At 44.5% G+C, this 12,039-nt stretch overlaps 1 protein-coding gene across 7 annotated transcripts in view; it reads right to left on the bottom strand.

Annotated features, from left to right (window-relative positions):
- The window catches only part of PTK2 (protein tyrosine kinase 2), an 858,662-nt gene that overhangs the window by 732,597 nt on the left and 114,026 nt on the right, over positions 1–12,039 (bottom strand). The window lies entirely within an intron of this gene.

Here is a 12,039-nt window from a genome sequence, read left to right as displayed (position 1 = left end):
GTTGTGGAATGGGGTTGTTGACATGGCTGTTAGGCCCCGGGTTGAAAGTGACCACAACCCCCTATGTGTGTCCCACAGGTGGTCGAATACCGGTTTGGGAAACACTATTGAGACACATGATGAAACCCCTCTTTTAAGTAATGATGAGCGAAGGTTAAAATGGTCCAAGGTATTAGCAAATGAGGCCACCATGACATACATTACCAATGAGGTTGATCGTGCAATTTCCGCGATTGAAGCAGCAGTCCCAGTGGTTCCAGGGGACAACGGTATCACGGAAATCCACAATAAGCTATTCTCCCTTCTAAGACCATGTTTTTTTAATAAGAAAACAAAAGGGAAGAAAACTAAGGAAGTGGGCAGGTGGTTTGATAACCACTGTAGAACAGCACGTCTTGACCTGGGGCATGCCGTTAGAAACAGGGACCGTGCTGCAGTGACAAAGAATAGGAAACTGTACAAATTAGCAATCTATCGTGCCAAAAAGAAATGGGACGAAGACCATTGGGCCCAATTAAAAGAAGCCTCTGATAATAAAGTGGGGTAGTGGAGCGGGCCCAGTAAAACCTGACAACAATGTACCAGTGGAAGCCTGGGTCGATTACTTCGGGCCACAGTACGCGGAAAGCAATAAACCCGTGGCAGTTGACAATATAATACCGGTTTATGCAACGGAAGATCTATTCTCCCTTAGAGAAGCAGAAATTGCCATCTGTTCCGCGAAATGTGGGAGGGCGCCAGGGCCAGATGGTATCCCCCCTGATATTTTCAAACATGATGTGACTAAATGGGCGAGATACACCTTCCTTGTAGCAAATGCCCTAGCAAAGGGGGCAGTGGTCCCAGACATTTGGAAGGGTGCAACCATTATCCCCATCCACAAGAAGGGTGATCGCTCATTGCCTGCTAATTACAGGCCTATAAGTTTAATAGCCACCATACAGAAAATTGTTGGGAGAATGGTAACAAACCAGCTAATGGACTGGGTAGAAGATAATAGCGCCCTCTCCCCATACCAAGCGGGATTTAGGCGAGCGACCAGTACCATTGACCAGGTCTTCCGCTTCACTATATTGCGGTGGAAGACCGTCGAACTGGGGAGGGGCAGCCTGTACGTCGCGTTCGTCGACCTGCGGGCGGCGTTCGATTTAGTCCCCCGGTACAAGCTATGGTCGGTTCTCCAAAAACTGGGGATCCCTGCAGATCTGCCAACATTAATCATGCGACTGCATGAATCCAACTTTGCTAGAGTCCAGTGGGGAGGAAGTAGGGAGATAACATTGGACTTCCCTGTGGAAAGGGGTGTTAGGCAAGGCTGTTCCATGGCCCCTCTACTTTTCTCGCTATTCATTAACGGGATAGTCGAGAGAATGTTGAAGGCTAGTGTAGATGCCCCGTCGTTAGCGGACACCAGGGTTCCGATCCTGATGTTCGCCGACGACACTCTTATTTTGTCTAGGACCCCCATGGGGCTGCAACGTGCATTAAGCATTTTTGATGCTTTTTGCTTGGAGCACGGGCTAGAGGTAAATGTAGGAAAAACCAAACTAATGGCCTTCTCTGCAGGACGCAGGAGCTATCCCAAGATAACCCTAAATAACAGCAGGCTTGATACAGTTAATGAATTCACGTACTTGGGAGTGCAGATCGCGGGGGGGGACTGGCTGGACGCATCATGTGGATAAAGTAGTCCTAAAGCACCAGCAGCTTTCAGGTGCCTTAAGGGGGGAACACCGTAAATCAAAAACAAAACCTATAAAACCCGCAATGACAGTGTACGATGCGAAGGTTTTGGGTGCCACTTTATATGGCGCGGAACTATGGGCTTGGAATAGTCTGGTGGCTCTTCAGACTTCCGAGAACAAGTTCATGCGAGGGATTACTGGACTCCCACAGAGCACCCCCCTAATCCCATTGTTCTTGGAGTTAGGTAGACGTACAATTGTCGACAGAGCTCGATTGCGACCAGTTCTTTACTGGAGACGCCTCTGGACGACTCCAGAAATAAGACAGTACGCAGAGGGCTTTCTGTGGATAATTAAGGAAGATATCTTCCATAAGATAAAATGGTTAAAACATCTGAAGACCATGCTGGTAAATCTAGGGTTTTCGAATCTTTGGAATAACCCCGTGGGAGAAATCTTCCCTAGTAAAGAAGCCCTCAAAGTGCAATATTGGGATTGGGTGGACGGCAAGATGCTGAACGACACCAGGGCAGATTCTATGTCTGGTCGTTTCCTGGAGACAAAAATTTTTCCTGTCCAAGAAAATTACTGGGCCAATATCATGGTACCTATGGACAGGAAACTTGTCTTTCAGTTAAGGTCAGGATCTATCCCCCTTAAGAAATTGACATCTGGCTGGCACAGACCCACTAACAACCTATGTCCTGCTTGCGAAAATGCAGAGGAGAGCATAGGCCATTTTCTCTTCGCATGTCAAGCCTATGCAAATCCGAGGAGAAAATGGCTCTCGTCGGTATGTAAAAACCTGGGGACACGAGATAGTACAGTGGCCTTAAGAATTTTATGTACAACAAACCAGGAATCGATAGTCATGGGGGTAGCCAAATACATGGGTTGGGCTTGGGCGATAAGACGACGGTCTTTGGGGGGTAGCAGGTAACCAGGGATTCCCTTTTTAATAAACTTTTATGTAATTGGTATAATTCGATTTATGTGTAATATAGTATGAGCTGTACTGTGTTTAATGAATTTTTAACTCTGTGATTATGTATTTTTGTGTAACTGTTTTTGATTTTATGTGCTTTTATGAGAATTGTCTCGAATAAAGCTTATACAAACGCAAACGGAACAGACCCATATAATTAAGCATGACACCTAGCTTGCTGGATGTGTGAGGGTTTTAGTTCCAAAAGGGAGGATTCCCCCCTTCCCTTAGTTGTGCCTTCACCCACTTCTTGGTTCATTCCCTTCCCTCATTTTTTAGCCACTTTTATAGGGGAACTGCGTACCTCTCGATGTTAAACCAACTTTACCGACCCCAGAAGGATCAACGGCTCTTGTTGGCCCTGCCCATATCCACTCTTGAGCATTCAAATTATTAGCCATCCTAGGATGAAAGCGAACACGGCAGCTTCCAGTAGCACGGTGTTGGTGGTATTTAAAGGAACGGACATACTTGGAAGCGTGTGACTTTCTGAATAGATTAGTCTCCAGAGGCCGGTGTGTGCAGGGCTCAGTAGGTAATAACAGATGGTTATTGATCCCCAACAAAATGGCACTCATTTTATCGACCTCAGATGGATGAAAGGCCAGGAGTGGACCTTGCTGGGATTTGAACCTGTGACCCTGAGGTTGAACACAGTCCCCTTTAGTGGGCGCATTCGTCCACTGAGCCACCAAACCCGACATAATCGCAGCAGCTAGTGCTTCACCCACTAAGCTACCTGATAGATTTACATATGCAATACACACAACACGCTGATCTGTCAGGCATAAATGCCTACGAGTGTGCTAAGCGCACACAACAAAGCCAGTGGTGAGCTAACGTCATCGGTGCAGGAAGAGCCCGTGATTCTGCCCCACACTCCTTGGCGCCTTTTCAGAGCGCGGTGAAATGGACACCACCTTGAGTGCATTGGGCGGATGAGTGGATGAATGCACCCCTTGTAACCAACACTCAGAGCAGCGTCGGTGATGAATGCCTTCTTAAAGTGGGCAGTGCTCCCCGGGTCCCAGGGGCCGCCAGGGCCACAGTGCGCCAGCTGAGGCCCCACAATAACGCTCGGCCTGACGGGGGCTGCAATGCGTGCAAATTGTCCGACAGCTGCCAGACAGACGTAACCCAACCCGAAACATTGAGGTTTTCGAGTTGTAATGAAGGGAACATGATCATTTTAAAGCTTTTGGCCACAGCGCATTTTAAAACGCGTTTACCCCCTCCCTTTCGTGGGGAAATAGGCGGAGGACACCTGGTCGGATCTGTAATCTGTCATCGCTCCATGTTACACAGGAGGCGTTATACTCAGAAGCAGTTCAAGGCTCTCAGCTGCAGCGCACCGCCGATGACCTTCAATGCACTTCCGGGGTAGAGCGCGAGGCTACAGGGGGCACAAGTCCTCTGGCAAGGAGGCCACGCGCAGTCTCATCTGCCACAAGGGGCAACTGCAACTAAGAGGGAAGGGCGAGTACGCAGAACACACAATAAACACGGCCCTTTATCTATATTTGTTCAACTTTATCAAAATATATATTTTTATCAACTGATTTACTTTGATATTTGATCCGGTTGTGTACATTTCATGAAATCTGCTCTGTATTCAATATAAACCAATATGTAAAAAAAAAATGAAAACTATGCAAGGCAGGCACAACACACTAATACCCATTGAGGGAAAACAGCTTCAAGACCTAGCACATGGCAGTACGGCATGAAGCGCTGTGTGTGACAGTGGTTAACATAGAATAGTGTTCGTAGTGTTTATAAAATACAAAAAAGTGAACCCAAAATACAAAAAAAAATAAAACCACAAACCTTTCTATATTTTTTTAATCGTTTGTAAGTTGTATTACTATTATTGACCTCACGTCTATCTAGTGCTGTAGTCAATAATTCGGTTGCTGTGGAGGTGGTAATATATTTGTTATGAAATATATATATAAAACATGCAATACAATGGTCCTGAACCCTGCTTTCCACCAAAGAGTCGCTTGAACTCCCAGACAGCAACGCCGTGTGTCACAAATCGCTGGTTCACCCCACTTGGACATCCCCCCTCAAGCCTGAAGTCCTTCTGAAGCCACTGAAGTTGTATGCCTAGGGCTAGCCTTTAAAAAGTCACCAAAACAGGATCAGTCCAAGTTCACAAAGATTGCCCACAATATACACAGATTGTGCCAGCACAGGCCTTCTCAGAGGTTTGAGTCTGGTGAAAGTTATCAAACAGTGAAAACCAGAAACCTGTGAATTATAGGAAAATATTCTTTAAGTATTAGGACACAATCTAGATACATTTGAAACATGACTAGGATAATAAGATATTTCGCTGTCAGAGTCCTCTCCAATAGCAATTCGGATATGGGTTATAAAAATGGTACCCAGCAATGAATGCCTTCTAACAAGAGACTTCCAGGAAGTTACATAAGGGGCCTAAACTGCACAACAGGGATTAGTCTGTTAGTACACCAAACAAGCAAATCTGACAAGCCTGTCGAGAGCTGCGATAACAATTACAAAACATTACCTTAATTGGGATTTAATGCCCTTAATGTTCGATTGTCCCAGTTCGGTTCAAACCTAGTTTGAAACCATACAGCAAGGAGTGACTTGAAAGCATTCACTTAACAAGCTCAGGCAAAGTCAATAGGTCTGGGGTTGTATTACATAAATGACCCGGAGGCACAACAGGAGTTTGCACCAGCTTTGTGCGTCCCCATAGCACTTTGGTATTACAGAAAGGGCCACAAATGCTTGTGCGTCCCTTCTGCAGTACAGCTGGCACACTCATAGCGCCAGCGCTATCAGAGGGCATTCCCGCATTTGCATGGGGGCATGGGCCAATGTAAGTGAGGGAATCTCTTTGCCTTTGTGCCCATGCCGTATTATTGATGTGGGCGCAGAGGCAAACATGCCGCTAGAAGGCGCACTGAAAGTGCACCACAAAGAGGTGGCACACTTTCAGTACGCCTTCTAAATACAGCCCTCGAAAGGGATAAAAGGGGGGCCCATGGACCCTCCAGACATCCCCTTGCGGCAGGTGCAGTCACTCGCTGCACTCACCTGCAAAAGGACCTCTAATCCCTTTTAAAAGTGAAGGCGGGTTGCTGCTTGCACAGTGAAACACGGAGAGCTTCAAAACAGCTCTCTTGAATGCGCTGCCCTGGGGCCAGCACGAGATCGTGGCGACACGAGGGCGGCACATTCTTCCTGATAGAGCGCAGTTTCCATGTTTGCACCTGGTGCACCAGCCTTACGATGCGCCGTGGCGCAAAAATGGAGAGTGTGCCGGATCTGTAACACTGGCCTTCATGTTCGATGCCATCCTTTTTGTTTTGTCAATGCATGGTTTGTTCTTCCAAATGTTATTGTTGGGGAAGCTGCTGACCCTAGTTTATCCCATTACTATTGGTCAATAGCAGAAATATGTTTTTAATCTTAGAAACACACATTGCCATAGTATAACTGGAACTGGCACTGAAGGAAACTATTTTCTGTGCTGCTTATGAAAGGGCACAAAACTGTCACTCAAAGTGGAGTTAGCCAACAGCTGAAGTGGGCTTGCCCACTGCCTCTTGCTGAAGGGGGAAGGTAGAGAGAGGGAGAGGGAGAGACAGAGGGAGAGAGAGAGAGAGAAAGAGAGAGGAGGGGAGGGAGAGAGAGAGAGCGAGAGAGAGCGAGAGAGAGAGAGAGGAGGGGTAGAGAGAGAGAGAGGAGGGGAGAGAGAGAGAGGGAGTGGGGGGGAGAGAGAGCAAGAGAGAGACAGAGCAAGAATGAGACAGAGAAAGAGAGAGAGAGAGAGAAAGAGAGAGAAAGAGAGAGAAAGAGAGAGAAAGAGAGAGAAAGAGAGAGAAAGAGAGAGAAAGAGAGAGAAAGAGAGAGAAAGAGAGAGAGACCGACCCAAGTACATCTTTTAGTTCTTTTAACCTTACCCCGATTTAACCTTACTCCCCCAGAGAGGAGGCACAGTCCACTGAGCCACATCAAGTGGCCAAGTGCTGATCCGATGATTAAGCATGCCACAGGAGACCCTCAGTGGGCGAGGGTCTCTTAAAAAACCTTGAGGGATTCCAAGTTCTATTCGTTTTTTGACGCAACCCACGCTCCTCCAATTTTTATAGTATAATCCCGCACTCCCCTTTGATTCCTTTTTCTTTACAATTGGAAGTTAGTTGGAGTTATCCATTGTACTTCTACCACCCGCCTCCATTTTTGATTCTTTACATGGGTCCTGAAGCGACAGGGATTGCCGATATGATGGCGTAGGTACAGTTTTTAACAAGCTCTAGATCGCCTCTGGTTACCCTGTTCTCAGTAAAAACTTGTACAACAGAAGTATTTCTGAAGTGACAGAGTTTACGTAGGCTAAGTGTAGAAGGATACACTTTCTATGTCAGAACAGGAGCAAAATTAAACAGTCTAATTTTTACTCTACTCGCCATTTGCACAAATACCTAGGAAGTTGAAGACAACATTTTATATCGGCTTGCTTTATTTTAAAACTGGGATTTTTTTTTAAAAACCTGTTGTGCATTTTTTATGAAATACAAAACATTACTTCCAACATTTAACTTCCACTTGGTTTTCCAATCAAAAACAATTTCCCCTTATTTCATTTTTAGGTTTGACATGTATAGTGCTTGCGCCATTCATGGCAAAGATATTTGGTCTTATACTTCTAGAAGTGGCCTTATTTTACTTTACAGAGTTTTATATTAGGGCGAACTTGACCTGAATCGGTTATTAGAGCGCTTTACATGGCACCAGTTGCATTATATGAGGACACATTAATTTTTGTTAGGCACGTGGAGATTAAGTGATTTGAGGCAGGCCATGCGTCTGCCTCTCCCAGGTATTGGCTTCATGTGCACTGGAAACTTCAGCCATGAGCTTACAGCATTATAAATGCCATCTCGGATCAGTCCAGAGGAGCATTTCAGTGTGACTGTTTTCTGCTGGTTCAAGTGTGTCCTTTCTCCTCCAATAGAATCCTTGGGTGACTAATTTTACAATCTGCGACGAGCGACATAGCAGCGAGGAGTGAATAGTCACAAAAGATTCTGCAAAGTTGAAGCATTTTTCAGATGGTTTTGGCAGTGCTCGTTTCAGAGTGCTACTATGCTCGCCTGCGGATTATGGACATCGTGGCTATCTGGGAACGATATTCTAAATACCTTAGAATTGTTCTATCGTTAAAAAAATGCTTGTAATCAATCAGTGAGCAACGCTGTAGCACTGGAGAGAGGGCACTGACAAAAGTATCTAAAAAATAGAAGCTGCTGAAAAGAAAGCTATTTTCTTTTAGGTATTGCCTAACAGACAGCACAAGTTTTGTGGCTGGAAAAGACCTATTGTGAGATAATCAAGAACTTTATGGACTTTTAGTGCGCCATTGCTTACCAGTGGTTGGTTTTACTGTCATTCATTTGCTTGTATCTTATTTAATGGCTTTCCTGGCCCATCTTGCATAGCCTCTTTACCATTATTTTGCTTCGCTTACTTTTATTTTTCAACTGCTCACTTTCAGGGACTACTTTTTCCTTTCTGTTTGATCACTCCATGAGAATGTGTGTGTTTCTTAGCTTTCACCCTTGGCTATTCAGCCCTCCCCTTCAGTATTGCAGTTTTTCTCCCACTGTCAAACACTCCAGTCCTCCATGTTGCTCTGTGTAAAATCATTTTGGTGGATTTCTATTTTATATATTAATAATGATAATAGAAATGTCTTTTTACACTTGAGTTTACATATATACACTGAATTAATAGGATTGCAATTGAAACAAGTTTAATACAATATGTAGAAATGTATTTATTGGTGTGTTTTTGTTATGCCACATTTCCTGTGAACAACAAAACAGAACAATAGCCAGTACTGAGTACTATTAGCTAGATTACTTAATGACAGGACCTCTGAAACCCAATCATCAGGACCACACGGTTTAAAGTGCCATTATTTACTTTTATTTGGCAGCAAAACTTTTTTTTATATATATTGCATGTCAAAATAGCTCAATACAAAATTTATATTTACAGGAAAACATCACAACAACATACTTAGTGCAAATAATTAAACACAAAGACACCCACAATCATTCTATACATCCCTTCATTCTTACCTTCAATCATTCAAACCCATTCAGCACACAAAACACACAAGCCGCCTATCAAGGTAGGGCTGCCCCACACTACTCAGATTTCAGGCTGGCCACTAACCGAGGAGGCCTACTACACGGTCAAACAACCAAAAAATCACCAACCGTGTGGTCCTGATGATTGGGTTTCAGAGGTCCTATCATTAAGTAATCTAGCTAATAGTACTCAGTACTGATAATTGTTCTGTTTTGTTGTTATTTTGACTCAGCCTTACTGAGTAGAGTCAAGGCCCTTTGGTGCTTCTTGACATTTCCTGTGAAAGCAGAATCAGACCATAGGAGGTAACCCATAAACCCTGTAGAGACTAGGGCGAACATCTGTAACATACAACAATGTCTCCAAGGGTGTTAGTTAAAGGTCGATTTCAAGCAGCACAATTATTGCTGGGAGCTGAAGTAGAAACCAGGGAGACAAGACATTTTTGACAACATAGAATAGAGTTTAGTAAATGCATATATTTGTCATATTTAACTTCATATATTCAAACATATATAAGGGTAGCACTGCGTTACATTGAATGGCATGTAACCAGTGGGATACTGTGCACAAGTGCTGGTGAAAAATGGTGACGTCGCAAGTGACACATGATGAAGTATGTAGAGCAATAGGAAAGGGCACAACAAGCACAAATGATAGTGAGATTTACTTAGTTGGGATAGCCAAATAATAAATGATAAATGATCATATATACAAAAGGAGTCAAGCTGGGTATCCTTGAGGAAAGAGCACCAACATTTTCGCTGTAAAAGTCGACGGCGTTTTGGCCTGTTGAAGTGTTTAGGCCATCATCAGGACCAGGTTACAGTTATTTCTATAGCAGAGGCGACATATCGGAACTGAATTCCCAATCGTGGTGAAGGAGGGTCCCAGAGCAGCCCAGGTGCAACCTGGGACACCTCTGGTGAAGTCAGAGCCTGACTCTTGCCGGCTTCTGAAGCGCATTGCCTTTCCACAGCTGACTAATCAACTAAACAAAGTACTACGGCCAGCAGCTTCTGTCTTATCGCAACCCAGTGCGATAATTCTTGGACATTCTCTGGACCACTCTCCAGGTACCTCCCTTTGTCCTTTACTTTGAGCCCCTTGACCAGCAGAGGTGTCCCAGGTTGTACCTGGACTGCTCCGGGACCCTCCTGCACGATCAGAAATTCAGTTGTGATACGTCGCCACTGCTATAGAAATAACAGTAACCTGTTGTCAAAAAATTTCTTGTCTCCCTGGTTTCTCCTTCCACTCCCAGCAATTAATTGTGCTGCTTGAAATTGACCTTTAACAAGCACCCTTAGAGGCATTGTTGTATGTTACATTTCCTGTGAAAAGCACCATAGTCACTCACTCCTGCCTCCCTCCTCCTTCCACACATCCTCTCTGCACAGGCTTCGCAGAGCACACAGTTAAGCTGATGACATAATTGTTAATTCCACTGCTGTAGTATTGGCAGGGTTGAACTTGCTGTGGTGCAGATTTAAGATGGCAACACGTTTTAAACGGTTTGATTTCATACTGGAGCAATTCACTGAGAGAAGGCCAAATTGATATTGTATCATATTAGTTCGAACATCTCGAGATGACATTAGCATAGAGGGTGTTAAATATGTTTTCCGAAATCTGGGATGGTGCTTATGTGTTAAGGAAATAATGTTTATTTTCTTTGTGTTATGATTTACTTAAGAATTGAGACTCACGCCACAGTGATATAGCACTTTTCCTAATTTGTTATTATACAAGAATCGTGTATTACAAAAACCTTGATTTTGGGGATGAATGAGATTTTGAACTTTACTTGATGCTGCTAGAGATGTGGTCAGTCTTCCTTCTGCTTTTGCTGTTCATCTTGGACTTACAATCATTTTCTGATTTTACATACTCTGTATACTTTTGCACCTAACAGTCTTCATGGCATTGACGTTTAACTGCTCATTTTTGAATTTTTAAATAAAATCCTTTAACTTCTCACTGATCTAGAACTCAGTTATTGAGCAGGCCACATTACTTATTAAACTGTTTTACTTTGCTAATTGATGTGCGGGAGGTGCTTTGATGCATAATTCAATTAGTGGGAGAACTGTACAAGGAACATTTTTGGGGTGTGACATTTTGGGGTACGGTTTTGCTCCCACATGGACCTCTTGCGATTCTACTCCCAGACCCCAGGTTGGTATCTCCCTTGTGCACTGCTTGTCCCCTCCTCCATGGCTTCAATTTCATAATAAAACTCTTGGCCCACTCCTTGTTGCTCTCCCCCCTACTCCGAAACGCGTCGGGCGCAATAATGAATATGTGACAGCGGAAAGACGTGCCAATAACTGGGAAGCCCGGAGGGCAGAGGACTGTCGTGTGCCTTTCGAAAGCTTTGGCAATTTGGTGAAACATTTATGCACGGCGGCCTTGCCGTGGAAAGCGCACCATCATTTGCTGTATGAGGATGGAATGACAGCAAGTTGAGGCGTGTACACCCAAACCATTGGGAGTATTTCACGCACAGAACTCTTGTGTTTATTGGGGCGCGTCCGACCGCTGTGCAGCCTACTGAAGGTTTTAAATAAGACTGAGCAATAATTTAACAAAGCAACTCGACCTTACTAAAGGAGAACACTATTGGTGCATATACGGACTACAAGTCCCAGAGAATGTTGGTGAAAGCATGCACTGAGCACACGCCCACCACGGGGCTTGTCAATAAATAAAAGACCGGATATGCAAGTAAAGCTGTTTACGAGTGTGATGTTTGCCAGCCCATGAGGAAGGGGTTTTTACTCCGAAACGCGTCGGGCGCAATAATGAATATGTGACAGCGGAAAGACGTGCCAATAACTGGGAAGCCCGGAGGGCAGAGGACTGTCGTGTGCCTTTCGAAAGCTTTGGCAATTTGGTGAAACATTTATGCACGGCGGCCTTGCCGTGGAAAGCGCACCATCATTTGCTGTATGAGGATGGAATGACAGCAAGTTGAGGCGTGTACACCCAAACCATTGGGAGTATTTCACGCACAGAGCTCTTGTGTTTATTGGGGCGCGTCCGACCGCTGTGCAGCCTACTGAAGGTTTTAAATAAGACTGAGCAATAATTTAACAAAGCAACTCGACCTTACTAAAGGAGAACACTATTGGTGCATATACGGACTACAAGTCCCAGAGAATGTTGGTGAAAGCATGCACTGAGCACACGCCCACCACGGGGCTTGTCAATAAATAAAAGACCGGATAT

This window comes from Lissotriton helveticus, chromosome 4_1 (assembly GCF_964261635.1).
Source record: "Lissotriton helveticus chromosome 4_1, aLisHel1.1, whole genome shotgun sequence".
NCBI classification, from domain to species: domain Eukaryota; kingdom Metazoa; phylum Chordata; class Amphibia; order Caudata; family Salamandridae; genus Lissotriton; species Lissotriton helveticus.
The sequence above is the reverse complement of the archived record's forward strand: the minus strand, read 5'-3'. Positions and strand labels throughout refer to the sequence as shown.